Source organism: Sceloporus occidentalis, unplaced genomic scaffold (assembly GCF_023333645.1).
Source record: "Sceloporus occidentalis isolate IW3139 unplaced genomic scaffold, rSceOcc1.0.p SCAF_4, whole genome shotgun sequence".
In the NCBI taxonomy this organism is placed as follows: domain Eukaryota; kingdom Metazoa; phylum Chordata; class Lepidosauria; order Squamata; family Phrynosomatidae; genus Sceloporus; species Sceloporus occidentalis.
Window position 1 is genome coordinate 133,814,566 of NW_028316984.1, and position 14,296 is coordinate 133,828,861.

General features: G+C 40.4%; 1 protein-coding gene across 3 annotated transcripts in view; it reads left to right on the forward strand.

The window, feature by feature from the left end:
• Window positions 1–14,296, forward strand: part of LOC149314640 (diacylglycerol kinase zeta-like) — a 134,146-nt gene that overhangs the window by 43,683 nt on the left and 76,167 nt on the right. Inside the window, exon 1 of one of the 3 annotated variants that reach the window (XM_089521531.1) lies at window positions 2,670–2,693. The exons of the other annotated variants lie outside the window; for them this stretch is intronic. The gene's annotated coding sequence lies outside the window, so the exon portion shown is untranslated. Of the gene's footprint in view, window positions 1–2,669; window positions 2,694–14,296 lie in introns of those variants that run through there. 3 annotated transcript variants of the gene reach the window in all.

The window sequence follows — 14,296 nt, forward strand, 5'->3', positions numbered from 1 at the left end:
CTTACCAAGTGAATTTTTTATCTGATTTTTAAAATTAAGTGTTTAATACCAGTGGTATCCCCAATCCTGGTGTCATCCGGTATGGGGGGGGGCTGCTGGGGGGGTGGCATCAACCAAAAGGGGATGCTCAGCCCTCTCCTTTGCCACACCAGCAGAGGTCATCTCATGAGGAGGCTTCCAGCATTGCAGGGAGCTGGGAGAGGGATGTTTAGCCATCTCCTTTGCCACTGTGGTGGAGGACTCCTTGTGAGGAGGCCTCTGCTGTGGCAAGCTGGGAGGGCCTGACTAGGTGTCACCCCTCTTCTGGGGTGTCACCCAAAGTGGACTGCACCCCCTGCACCCCCTACTGATGCCACTGTTCAGTACTGTGGTTAATGGTATTTTGTAAGTTTGTTCTTAGACTGTCCTATCATTTAGTGGGAAAGAAAATGTGATCTTCATGAAAATTAAGTGTATTCCCGTGATTATGGAATTTTTATTTGGTAGGAGGAAAATTGTTCAGAAGAACATTTTGATAGTTCAACCAGTAAGAAAGATGGTACAAATGAGAAAACAAAAAGTAATGCTCATTTGAAAGTGCCTTGGGTCTTTTATGTTGTTTTTTAAAAAAAAACAAAAACTATTCAAGCCTGCTCACAAATGTATTGAAGCGTAAACTGTTTTGCTGTTGTACTGTCCACATGCACACTTTTCAACCTTCCTTAAAGTAAAGGTATGAACAAGAAGTGCGTATCATGTCATCTGAGTTTGTTCCTGGCACAATTTTACTGTGATTCCATTTTAAGAGACAATCTAGAACAAACATTCTGCAAAATGAAACCAGAACAGTGGAAAAGAGATGCAGCAAAAGTGACTTGGAATGTGTTTGCATTTCTGCTGGGGAAATAATGCAAAATTTCCTTCCCTTTGAAATTTGTCTGTATATTTAATGTATGTGAAAAGTGAAAGAAGAATTGTGTCACATGGATTAGGAAATTCCTGATTTGCACAGGAAGCCCCCAGGGAAATCATTTTGTAGTTTCAGAGCAAAACATCATCCTGTGCTTTGGCTACAATGAGTAGAGCTCTTACTACGTCACCATTTGCTCAAATAAAAGAAACAGATGTGATAGCGTAATAGCTTTAGAATCAAAGTTTTGTAGTTGTGCTGCTATCTAGTCTTTTTTCTGTTGAACTAACATGGCTGTCTGCAATATTTTGTGGGTAATGGAGAAACACTATTAAATTAAGGCTGTGGCCAAAAATAAGGTTTGTTTAAGCGGAAGAACTGAAAGGAAATTAAGCAGGGTGACCTTTTGCTAAAGCAAAATGGGCCAAGAGGCTTTGCAGTGAGTAAAAAAGCAGATGTAGCTGGGCAGAGGGCAGGTGGGAAAGACTTGATTCTGTATGTGAGAAAGCTTGCATACTCATGATGTGGGGTTTCTCCTGTTGTGCATATCTAGTATAGTTTTCTTTGTCTTCTGAATGAAGTACTGAAAAGCTAGGAAGATGCTGGCAAGGTTAGGAAAATGCCCAGATATACAGAAGGAAAAAAATCCTATCGCAAGTGGTTTCATTGTCTTCCTAAGAGCTTGGGATTTACTTGAGGCCCTTTTTTATGCCATATACCTCAATGCGTGTGAAATTTCATTGGCCGATTCTGTGAGATTCCACACTGTTGTTTCTCCATCCACTTTATGGTTGGAAGGCGGGGAGGGAGAATGATGTAAAATACAAAGTACTTATGCAAAGGGATCTTGTAGCACCTTTAAGACTTGGGTCCAAAACACACTGGAGAAATAACACAGTTTGAGACAGTTTTAATTGCCCTGGCTCAGAGTGAGAGAATTCTGGGAACTGTAACTTTGTGAGACATTTAGCCTTCTCTATCAGAGCGCATTGGTGCCACAGTAAACTACAATTCATAGGATTCTCTAGCACTCATCCAGAGCAGTTAAAGCAGTCTCAAATTGGATTATTTCTGCAGTGTGTTTTGGACCTTAATCTCAAAGAGACTTTGAAAGTGTCAAAGAGACTTTGAGACTTAGGGCCTGAACAGACAGGCCAAAATAAAGCTGCTTCATGTCACTTTGAAGGTATGCTGTTTAAATGATGCATGCATCCTAAGAGGTCGGAAACCACACCAAAGCCACGCTCCAGGCCTAAGGACTGGAGCTTGGGCGCAGCTTCTGGCCTCTTAAGATGCATGTGTCATTTACACAGCATACCTACAAAATAACCCGAAACAGCTTTATTTTGGCCTGACTGTTCGGGCCCTTAGTCTCAAAGGTGCTACAAGAGCCTTTTCCATACTGATATTCCAGACTAACACAGCTATGTCTCTGAATTCTACAAAATAAGCAGTTACTCTCTGAGTGATACAGCTGTGTGTGCTCCTTATGCAGCAGAGAATGTCTGCTTTAGCTTGGCTGGGGTCAGTAAGTATGCATATCTCTCTTTCTCACTCACTCACTCCATTCCCGCCCCTTCTAGAGGTGGCCACCCCCATAGCTGCTGTAGGAGGAAGTGCCTTTGGTTATTTTAAAAGAAGGGCTGTCATGATTTGCAGCCTGGGGAGGAGGCAGAGGGATAAACAGAGACCTCTCTCTCCAAACTAGGACTGAATCTTTTAAGGGCTGGCAGCCTCTCCTGCTGTTGTCGCTGCTGCCCCAGGCTCTTCACCTGCAGGGATTCTTGCTTCAGCGCCGGATCAGGTCACAAAAGACTCTGCCCTCTTTTCTTCCTCCTCCTCCTGTGTTAAATATTCTCTGCCTAGGGTTTGCCATTCAAGCTCAGGAAATGGGAAACTGCTGAGGGAGGGAAGGGCAGTGCTGGATCTCAGTGTGTGAAATGACCTTCACTCCATGACAGGGGGGTTTAAGTGTGGTAGGAAAGCAGGATAAGACATTTGGCTGTAAACATCGGGAGCTGCTCCATACTGGTTTCGGAAGCTTCAGGAAGGAGTGTCTTTGTGAGCCAGTGTTATTGTGTGTGCCACCAAAGCTTTAAACTAACTGCAGTTTGGTCCTCTTAAACTTTATGTTTGGAGGCTGGTAGTTTCTTATCTGTTCTGTGAGTTGTTATGATTGACCTAGCTTCAGAGAGAGAGAGGACTTTACTGAAATATGCATTTCTGGTAATGAAAATTAGCTTTGTGCTGCAAACTTTTGGACAATTCACAAGTTGTGTTCTATGTTGTGTAGTCCTCCCATGCTACTCTTACATGTTGCAACTCTATGGTTTTGTGAAGTGGAGGGACAGAAATGAACGATGTGCAGTTACATTCACATTTAAGGTAGTTATTTTCACCTGGTAAGGCATTCATTTGCAGTTACATTTTAACCCCGGTGCGATAAACTTCACAGTTTAATATACTTAAACTTTACTTTTGCTCTGAGCACATTGTATTTGCATTTTTCTGGTGGGAAGAGATACACAAAACCATCTCTGTGTAGGAGTGAGGGTAGCATATTACACCACCACCACCAAAACAACAACAACACCTTCATTTGAAAAAGAAAAGTCTTGACAGCCAAAGGCTAGTGAGTCAAGTAAGTAGATGGGACTCAACAATAATGGACCAGCCTTGCCTTGTTGTGCATTCTTAGAGATGTACATTTTCAGGAAATGTTGAAGCCATGCAGTGGGGAAGGACTGTTTTCCCTTCCCCTATAGAAAAACAGAAATTTTCAGAAAAATTGGAAAAAATGCAATATTTAGAACCCTTTACAAACGGAAAGTGACTTTAATTACTTTAGGAATACAGTCAGTCCTCAGTATCCACAGATTTTTTATCTGCGGATTCAAGCATCCACAGCTTGCAAATATTCCAAAAATATATATAAATTCCAAAAAGCAAACCTTGATTTTTCCATTTTATAAAAGGGACAGCATTTTACTGTACCATTGTAAGTAATGGGACTTGAACATCCACTGATTTCAGTATCGACAGCAGGTCCTGGACCCAAACCCCAGTGGATACCAAGGGCTCTCTGTATCAGATGCACTATATGTAGCTTTCTTTTGCATGAAAGTATCAAATTTGATATAATACAGGTACAGTTTATTCTGCAAATAATTTCAATTTGAATTTGCTTTTTAAAATACTTACTGTTACAAAGAGGGCTACAAGATCCTGATCTATAAGGAATCTCTTTTTTTTGCCAATTTATGAAGAGAAGATAAAAAAAGAAAGATTAAAAACAGAAGAAACAACATGAGTAACACAAAGAAAATTATTTTGTACTCCAGTCTTCCATAGTGCCATGCACACACATTGCACTCATTCCTAAAAAAAGTGATGAGAAGCCAAGATCAGGAATTACAATGATGTGGAATACTGGAGGTTTGTTGTTGTTTGCCTTCAAGTTGTTTCAGATTTATGGAGACCCTATTGCAGAGTTTTCTTGGCAAGATTTGTTCAGAGGGGTTTGTCATTGCCTTCCCCTGAGACTGAAAGCATATGACTTGCCCAAAGTCACCCCACTGGGTTACATGGTCCAGTGAGGATTCAAACCCTGGTCTCCAGTGTCATAGTCCAACACTGAAACCGCTACACCACACAGGCTGTGACACTAGACATAGCCTTGCATAAATGTCTCCCTGCAGCCAGACTGCTAAGCAGACCAGTTAATAGTCCTTTGTTAAAACAACTTCATTGGCTACCAGTTTGATTACTGGCTTAATTCATCAGAGTGCTGGATATGACCCATAAAGCCCTACATGGCATAGGTCCAGACTGTTTGAAAACCTGTATCTTCACATAATGAACCTGCCAGAGTTTTATGATTCACAGGAGAAGGGCCTCACCATCATAGGTTTGCCGGATGAGGACAAAAAGAGCCTTTTTGGTGCCTGCTCCTACCCTCTGGAATGCCTTCCAAGGGAGGCTAGGCTGAGCCCCTTCCTGCTTGTCTTTTGTCCAAAGGCAAACACTTTTCAAGCAGGCTTTTAATGTGTGAGTGCACGCAGGGAGGCTTCTTATTGGGGCTTTCACTCCACCAAATGTATCTGAGGAAGCAGACTCAAGTCTATGAAAGCTCAAGCTACCAAGTAGTCTCGAAGGTGCTACAAGATCTCTTTCCATACCGTTTTTGCATACTAACATGGCTATATTGAAGAATTTTTATTGGGGTGTTTGCTTTTCTATGTTTTTAATAGTTTTTGTGTTTTTAACTTGGTTTGTTTTTAATGATTTGAGATTTTTAACTTGTTATATTAATGTGGTATTTTTAATTCTGTTGTTATAAATTGTATTGTTTTCAAAGTATCTTTTCTGTACTTTCTTGGTTCCAGTTTAAGAGATAGGAGGCAAATAAATTATAAATAAATAAAAGTTATAGTTTTTAGAAATAATGTCAAAGGGAATACATATTAAAAATTGTCTTATACATTTCTAAAAGACAATACTGTATTCCATAATCTGTTTTTTCCAGAAAAAAAGTCTTTGGCGGAAAATGATAAAGAAAAATCTACCCCCCCCCCATTTTTTGTTTGCTTGTTTGCCCCTACCTTTATCCCTCTGTGCATTTTCACTGTAGGAGAATTGGAAGGAGTTTTAAGGCCCCCAATAAGAAGAGGCACTGTGGAAGCTCTCCCCACCCCTTTTCTTTCTGACACCAGCTCACAGGCCTGAGGCTGCAGCAGGGCGGTGTTACTACTGAAAAATATTCAAAAAAAATTCCTCCCCCCATGCTATACCAAGGGATTTGGGAATGAGCAGCTGTGCTCCTTGCTCAAGCCAGTATAAAAAGCAAGTTCCTTTGGCAAAAGCTGTCTAAATTTATTCGTGTGAGATGAGAGCTGTGTTCCCAGTGCAGCAACCAGTCATATGGGACCTGTTCAGGGTTTAGAGTACATTTTTCTTCGTTCTGCCCAAATCTTCTTGGTGTCAGAACCCCAAGTTTTTAGGACATAGCAATTTGCATCTCATTTTTAAACATTCTGTCTCATATTTTACAGATAAATCTTTGGGTATCTAAGGTTCTAAGTAAGGCAGCCTTTCCAAACATTCCGTCCTTCAGATATTTTGGACTGCAATTTCCATGATCTGTCATAATCAGCTACATTATCTGAAGCAGGTGAAAACCATCTGGAGGATGCAAATCTGGAGAAAAGTTGCAGCAAGCATTATTGTGCCCTGTGGTATCTGGGAATATCATACCAGTAATGCAAGAATATAAACTATTCCTGAATTGGTTTCAATGGGAATCATTTTAAAAAGGCCTCTTTAAATTATCCCATTTGGCCAGCTACCTGATTGTGACACATGGCTCTACCCATGTCAGGGCTCATGCAACTTTTTTCATGCCACAATAATACCAAAATTCATAGTGGTGAAAGAAAATTGCCTCATCTTCACGATGAGCCATAGGTCATTATATTGTGGCAGATGGAGTAAAATGGCTTCTTAATGGAATACATCACCTGTGCATAGGCCCCAGAAGAAGATTAGGCAACATTCTGTTGTAGTGGTAGGCTTGAGTTTTGTTTACCAAAAAACCAGTTGTTAAGGTAACAGTTACATTTTTGCTTCTCACTTTTCAAAAAAAATGTAATAAATGGCTCTTAGGAAGCACATTTGCTAAAATGTTTGCTAACATCCCAACCTCCATCTACTACTTCCTTGTCCTCTTGGTTTTTGCAATACATGTATAGCAGACATACCAGCCAGTTTCTGTTCTCATAGCTTCTTTATTTTCCAGTTGATGGCCCAGCGTCCAAGATGAGGTTTTGCTACCACAACTAATTATGTTAAAATTTTTCAGACTCCATAATACAAGTTGGTGCCAATGCAATCAGGACTTTGTATCTGTAGAGCACACAATGTCTATTTAGACACACATGCATGTGTATATTTATTCATTGCATATTTGAAATAGTTGATAACATTAAAGCATAAAACATCTAATTTTAAAAAAATATATAAGTTAAACATTGCTCAGACATATTAGCCTCAAAAGAGATTGTCTCAGACAGGGTTTTGAAAATAACAATTGCATGATGACCTTTCAGTTTTTGGAGGAAGACATTTTTTCTTTTAAGGTAAACTTTTTTAAAAATCTTACTCTGATATAAATTTTCCTGGGAGCACCAGGGTTTATTTAAAATTTCGTTTGTCTGGAGGTCAGAAGTTAGCCATTGTCTTTGCACAGGAGCCCTGGTGGCGCAGTGGTTAAATGCCTGTACTGCAGCCATTCACTCAAAACCACAAGGTTGCGAGTTCAAGACCAGCAAAAGGGCCCAAACTCGACTCAGGCTTGCATCCTTCCGAGGAAGTCGCTAAAATGAGTACCCAGACTGTTGGGGGCAAATTAGCTTACTTGCAAATTAGCTTACTTGCTGTTCACCGCTATGATCTTTGGAATAGCGGTATATAAATAAAACAAATTATTAATTATTATCTCAAATTCACAGCTGCAGTGACTTTTCGTATCCAACAACAGTGGTGTATTCCCTTCAGATTCATTATGCATCATTGTGATGGTATGTTAATATTTCTTCCACTGGATAAGCTATAGAACATCTTTCTAGATTAAAAGAAAATTATAAAAAGAATCTAAAATCTATTGTGTCATGATGGCCAAAGCCATACTTCAATTGCTTCCTTCCACCATGATGCTTGAACATCTGTAATTGTTTCTTTTCTAATTCTCGTTCATGTTCTTGAGCTGCCTTTTGTTAGCACTTGTAGTCTGCATGGATATTAGAGGCTGGCAAATGAGAAGGTGGATTGAAAGGTCTGGTGAGGCATGTCAGAAAATTAGGAGGAAGATTACTAATGGCTAAAATGCATGGTAAGCAAAATTTTATAATAATATGGTACAGAAGATGTACCTGAATTGAAATGGGTGGCATAAAGACTCAGTAGTTCACACAATCCTTCTGGAAACTTTGTGCCACTTTTTGGTTTCTTGGGAAAGGTGAGATCTTGGTGCACAGTGAGCTGAGAGATATGTAATGCTGAGAAGCTGCTTTCCTCAGCTTTCACATTTTGGTATGGAAAAATAATGTTACTGTTTCTTCCTGTAAGAAACAGCAGGAGTTACTGAAGGCAAACAAAAGCTGGAGCATTTGCCCTCTGCTTCATTGTCACCCACACAAATCTAATTGACTAGGTGATAGCCCACTGTTTCTATGTAGAAAATAGCTTTTTTACAAATGAAATACCAAAGCACCTACAGATTGCACTCCACTCAGACTGTTAAAGAGATGGGGAGGCATGCTAAAGAGGGAACATGTGGAATGTGTAGACACATCCCCTATTTTTGACCATTTTGTGTGGGCACATGTGTTAGTTACCTAAAGATGGAGGATTGGAGGGTCCCCACCAACTATCAGCATTACTTCAAATACTCGGAAAATTGGCTTCTGCAAGAGGCTTGGGTAACCTTTGGAACATATGCACCTGTTTATACCAGTACTAACTGAGGAGAACTGCAGGTTTGTGGTGAATTAAGAAGGTTTTATTTAGAAAATATGCAGAGTGCAATTACACCGCAATATCAGTTCGCAAAGACACAACATATAGAGCTAACCAAAATGGAAATATGGGAATAGACAGCAGAGTTTTAGGGTTTTGCAGTGGGGTGAGTCTGATGAGTAGACAATAGAAAGCTGGAGTGCCTCAGAGTAGGAGGTGTGAGGGCAACACAGAACATCTATGGAGTGCCAAAGTGTATGGGAACTGTGTGCACAGAAGTTAGGTTTTGGAACCATATTTATATTTCAAATACTGTATATTCCCAAACAATAGGCTATCACACCAGGTAACAAAGGCTGGATGCCCTTTCTCAGAGATTGACAGTGGGATTCTGGATTGATTGATTGATTGATTGATGGCTTTAACAGTGATTGGATCAGGATATCACCAGGATGAATGGACAGGGAAGTTTGACTGGGAACACAACGGGGTAGGCAGAAGGATTGGCTTACTTCTTTGGATGCCTGGAAATCCTTTGTCTCAAATTGCAGGAGGAAAGGCAGATGATTTGGGGGAAGGAAGGAGCACTTAATACACCCATCTGGATTTTTTATTGTCTTATTTATCTGGATGTGTACATGCCTCTGGATATGCTCCTTTTCACCTGGGAACCTGACCCAATTTTATTAAAAGATTATCATTCTTTCAAAAACAAACCAGATATGAGATACAAAATTATGAGGACCCCAAAAATGCAGTGCAGGGTGTGCTAACAGGTGGATATGTATACTCAGATGGGGGCTGAATATTTCCATCAACCTTCAGGCTCCAACCCCCCCCCCCAAAAGAAAGGAATATAGTGTGAGTGCATGCATGCATGCATACCCATGTTATTCAGTGAGAGAAAATATTTGCAAAACAAATACATGTCACATCAGCTTCTCACCCATATTAACCCATTTCTGCCTTCATTTCTAGTAAGAAGAACTAGATGAAGGTTGTCCTCCTTGAACATCCTTGCTGTTGCAGATGTAGTACAGGCTGTATTTAATTAGTGGTTTCCTATTCAAGAAGCTCTACTTTATTATTGTTTGACAGTTTCCATCCTGTGTTGAAAACATTCACAGTTTGTGGCTCTAAATAAGCACCTTTCAGGAATACACTATGCAATATAGCTTAGTTGGTCTCTTCTCCTTGCAGTTGGTGCTTCAAAATAAGAACAAATAACTAGTACTGTTAAAAATGCAGCAGGGAATAAATTTTAAAACATGTTTTGCCTGGTCTAGACAGTTATCTGTGTGATGCTTGTGCATGTATGCATGTAAAGAATGTTTACCTTGCACCAGATATTAAGTTTCTTACATAAGATGATAACATCCTGCTGCAGTACAGTAGGAGTGAGGTGGGATACAGCATGAATCTCAACAAATCAGGAATCTCCCCACCAGCCTTTTGACAGTTTGGAGTGGGTTGTGTGAAGACTGTGCAGTCCCTGATAAGACAGAGCAAAAACATTTTTTAAAAAAAATGTTCTTGTGGTATAATTAGCTCAGCATCAGTGTAAAATGAAGATTGAAGATGTATAATTGCTGGGCAAACTGGAGCCAGGAAACACAGAATGCTATTAAGATGAACTACTGTGTTTGCAAGATTTTGAGAGAGGATTATTTGGTAGTTGTAGCTTGCTGAGCAGAAGGTTGTTTTACATGAAAATTTGAAAGCACAAGACATGCTTTGCAAAGGGAACATTTTTCTTAATATTCTTTACTTGATAAAAGATTCTGGCATTCTGCTTGGCAGAAGAGCAGAAGAGAAATAGCTTAGTGGATTATACTTCCCTGTTCTATCCTATTTAATATCTGACTATTGGTAGTTTCTGTGGCTGAGCTAGTTGTTTTATGCCTTCCAATCTATTTCAATTTATGGCGATCCTGTGAGAGGGTATTTTGGCAATAGTTATTCAGAGGAGATTTGTCATTGCCTTCCCCTGCATGGCAGGGGGTTGGACTGGATGGCCCTTGTGGTCTCTTGCAACTCTATGATTCCTCTGAGGCTGAAACAGTGTAACTTCCTGAACGTCATCTAGTGAGTTTTTGTGACTTAGTGGAATTAAAAGCTTGGTCTTCCAGAGTTCTAGTCCAGCACTAAAACAACTATACAACACCAGCTCTCAATGAATAGGCAAGTAGTTACCAAAATATCTGAAATTTGGTGGCAGTAGTAAACCCACATGCCTTGAGACCCACATGCAGTCAGAAAACTTTGCCTTTCTGCTAGGTACCCAGTGCATATGTTACCAGGCGCTGCATACAGATTATTGAATAAACTCCTAATTAATTCAGTAACTGTGAGTAGTGGTTATATGGTCACCAGTAGAAGAGAACTTCCTGGTCTTTGTGTCTCATGTAAATAAGGACGATCCTTTGCCGCATAATTTCAGTTGTTCCCCAGATGGACAGATATTGTTTAGAAATAGTAGCAACATTTTAAAATATATACAAAGCTTTTATTGGATTTGCCAAATTGTTTCAGGTTCATTAGGATGCATCCTGCAATTCTATTTTTCTTAATTTTCTTTGATCTCTGCACAAGATAGACACACACTGTTTTTAGTCACAATGTTAGCATAAGTGATGCTGAGCCTGCTCATTATAGTAAGGGGAGACTGTTGTGCAGCCTTTTTAAAACTGCTATGAATTTTCTGATGGAGAACTGGGATATAAATAAGCAATGTGTTATGGCATAAAGAAATAAAAACATATTTTCCCTGCCTTATCAAGGATCTGCAGGCTGAAAAAACTATCATTTCCTTAGGCAAATGAAAGGTGAGGGAAAGTCATCTTGGTGTTTCAAAATAAGGTGAAGGTATCTTTAGTCTAATCTCAGCCCACTGCTTTCCAAATCTCAAGATAATGAGCCATATGGTTACACACGCTTAAAAATAGATTTGAATGATTGAGCCACAACAGTGAATGATCTTCAGCAGGCCTTCTATTCTAACCCAAAGGCACATCATTCTATATGCCCAGCCGAACTGCCCATCCATCATTGCACTGAAAAAAATATTCAAGAGAAGAGTCTACATAATCCATGGGCAGTTTTTTTTCCATTTCTGTTCCAAATGTTCATAGATGTTTTTCTTAAGACCCACATGCCCATGGACATTAATAGGTAGGCACACCTTAATCACAGCTTAGTCTGCTTAAGTAGTTAATGGGATCTCTTTGTCCCACCAAATCTTTTCTACAAGAAGAAATGGGTAGATTTTTGTGGGAGTGGTTGGAGTTGCTATGTATGTCCTTTGTGATAGAACACTGTACGTAAAGTGGCCAGGTTTCTGCTTTATGTGTTGTGAGTGCTGATGTTATATAAGGAAGCAATCAGTTGTTGGCGAATTGACGGCACTTTTTGGCCCCCACTATGGGGCTGTCCCAACTGGATTCTCGTTTTGAGTCAGTATAGAATTAGATTGAGACTTATTAAAGAGGATACCTATGAATTAAAGGTATGTCTGCACAAAAGGTTTAAATCAGTTTCACCTCACTTCAACAGTCATGGTATCCAGGCACTATAGTTCTGTGTAGCAAGTTGAAGATTTGGGTGCATCCTCACTAAAGTACACTATCCATGGCCCTTTGAGTGGGTGTTTTAAACTGATTTAAACAGGTGCATTAGTCGTGCCCAAGAAAGGTATGCATGTAGAGAATTTTTAAATATTCATTGTGAGAGATCTGTGCACAAGTGTGTAGAATTGTTTCTTTGGCCGCCTCACAAAAGTGTGGCTGGGGCAAATCTTCCTCTATTTTTCTGAAGGACAAAAGAATCTTCTACCAAGCCAGTCAGCTTGGCACTATTAAAGTGTCTGCATTCATTTTACTACCAGTAATGTTTTATTTGATAGAAAGGCTGAGTATGAGCAGGTGCACATGCAGGCATTTGCAGTTGTTTAGTTGAGAGAGCCTGAAAATAGAATGCTGCTATGAAAACAGGATGCTGCTAGTGCACAACCATCTTGGCTCCCTCCTTCTGTATGGGTGTTGTGTACATGTAAGTCTGCATCTGAAGGTCAGCATTCAAGCAGTGGAGGCTTCTGTAGTTATATATGTGTGCTTCAAGTTGTTGTTGTTTTGGGATATTTATTTATTTCTTGGCACCTTAACAATCACATCCTTTCTGGTGAAAAGGTGAGGGGGAGGGGTAGAAGGCAACCTGTGCTCAGTTAAACACTTGAGTGTCCCTCATGAATAAGAATCGAGAGCTAAGATGATTCAGGAGGCTTCATATCTCAAGGACCATTCACTACATGTGAGTAGCTTCATGTTTTTGTGCCGGGTGGGTGCCTGGAGTTTATGACTCATATGTCATACACAGACAGGGGAAAGCAGTGGAGGAACTGGGCCTAGGAAGATCCCCTGTGACACACACACCCTCCTTGTTCTCAAGCTGCCACATGGCTCGTAGCCACATGTGTTTCCTACCCTTGAGCAGCAGCCATAAGCCACCTGCCTGATCTGGTGTTCTGAATGTCATGGACTGGAGGACCTAGTAGCCATAGCAAGGAATTTGCCCCATCATTTCCAGTTAGTGTCTTTGGCCAAATGAGCATTCGGGATGGTGCAGGCACAGTCTTATTACATGCTGCTAAATGGCAGGATATACAGGTTGGCTAGGATAAACAGAAGAGTCAGGAGAGGCAAAAGCCTAGCAAGACTGGAAAGAGGATCTTCTGTGGAGCAGAGAGAGGTGAAGCAGCTGCCTATATGAGAAAATATATCCTAAGATGTCAGAAGGGTGTGGGAGTAAGGAGTCTGTGTGGAAACATGAGCTGAAGGGAAGCTTTGGCATGTGAGCTGAGAGGAGTTGCAGTGAAATCCCTGGCCAAGCTTCCCAAGACTATGTCAGCCTCTTTAGCATCCTGATGGCAAAGCGATAGTGAATGGAGCCCATGAGGTCCTTATGTCAACAGTGGAGATTATTAATAGCGCCTGTACTTTAAGCAGTTTCCTGATTCTGGGGACGAGAGTAGCTAGTGTCATAGGAAAAACCCCATCTGGCAGGCTTCAGAGCCTGCCCTTGCTGTAATAATTTTTCTAGTACACTGTTGCCTTTTGTAGGGGAGAAAACTGGGCTGCATTGTGGCCTCCCTTAACCTGTGTGGCACTGGCAAGTAACCTGATTCCAGTTTAATTATACTTAATAGAAGTTTGTGTCTTCTCTGAAGCACCAAAAGAATATCCATGGATAGGGATGTCCATATTGTACCACCATTTACTGTGCCACCAAAAAGACACAGAGGAGGTACTGCTGTTGGAGCCTTTGTACTCAATTGCCTAGTAACCTGTAGGGCTCCTGTAGTCAATTTCCTGTTGCTGATTGCCTAATAACCGGCAGGATTCTTAAGTTAGGGGTTGCCTGGTTTGGTATATGGGGGATCCTTGGTATGCTAGACAGCCGAGAACAACAGCAGTTTAGTTCTACTTGTATTTGGGATTTCTTAGTTTGCAGATCTTTATACACCAGAGAACTGCCTAAAGCTTTGAAAACCATTTTTAAAAATGAGTGAGTTGCAAATATGGTTCCAAGCATATACACTCACATCCAACTTTTACTTCTGAACTTTTGCTTAGAACAACAACAATGCTTACGGGTGGCACAGAATGAGCCATCAGTTTGAACATAAGACAGTCCTCCTCCATCATTTAATGAATCCACACTCCCATAGCAGTATGAATACCTTTAAAAATTACAGTTGCACCAAAAAAAGGATTGACACCACCTTCAGGCAGGTTACATTTGTAATGTAGTGTACAGTAGTTATAAGGTATTTATGGGAATTAATTTATTTTAGCTTATTGGTTCTAATTTATGGATTTAACTCTCATATACCTCAGTTTG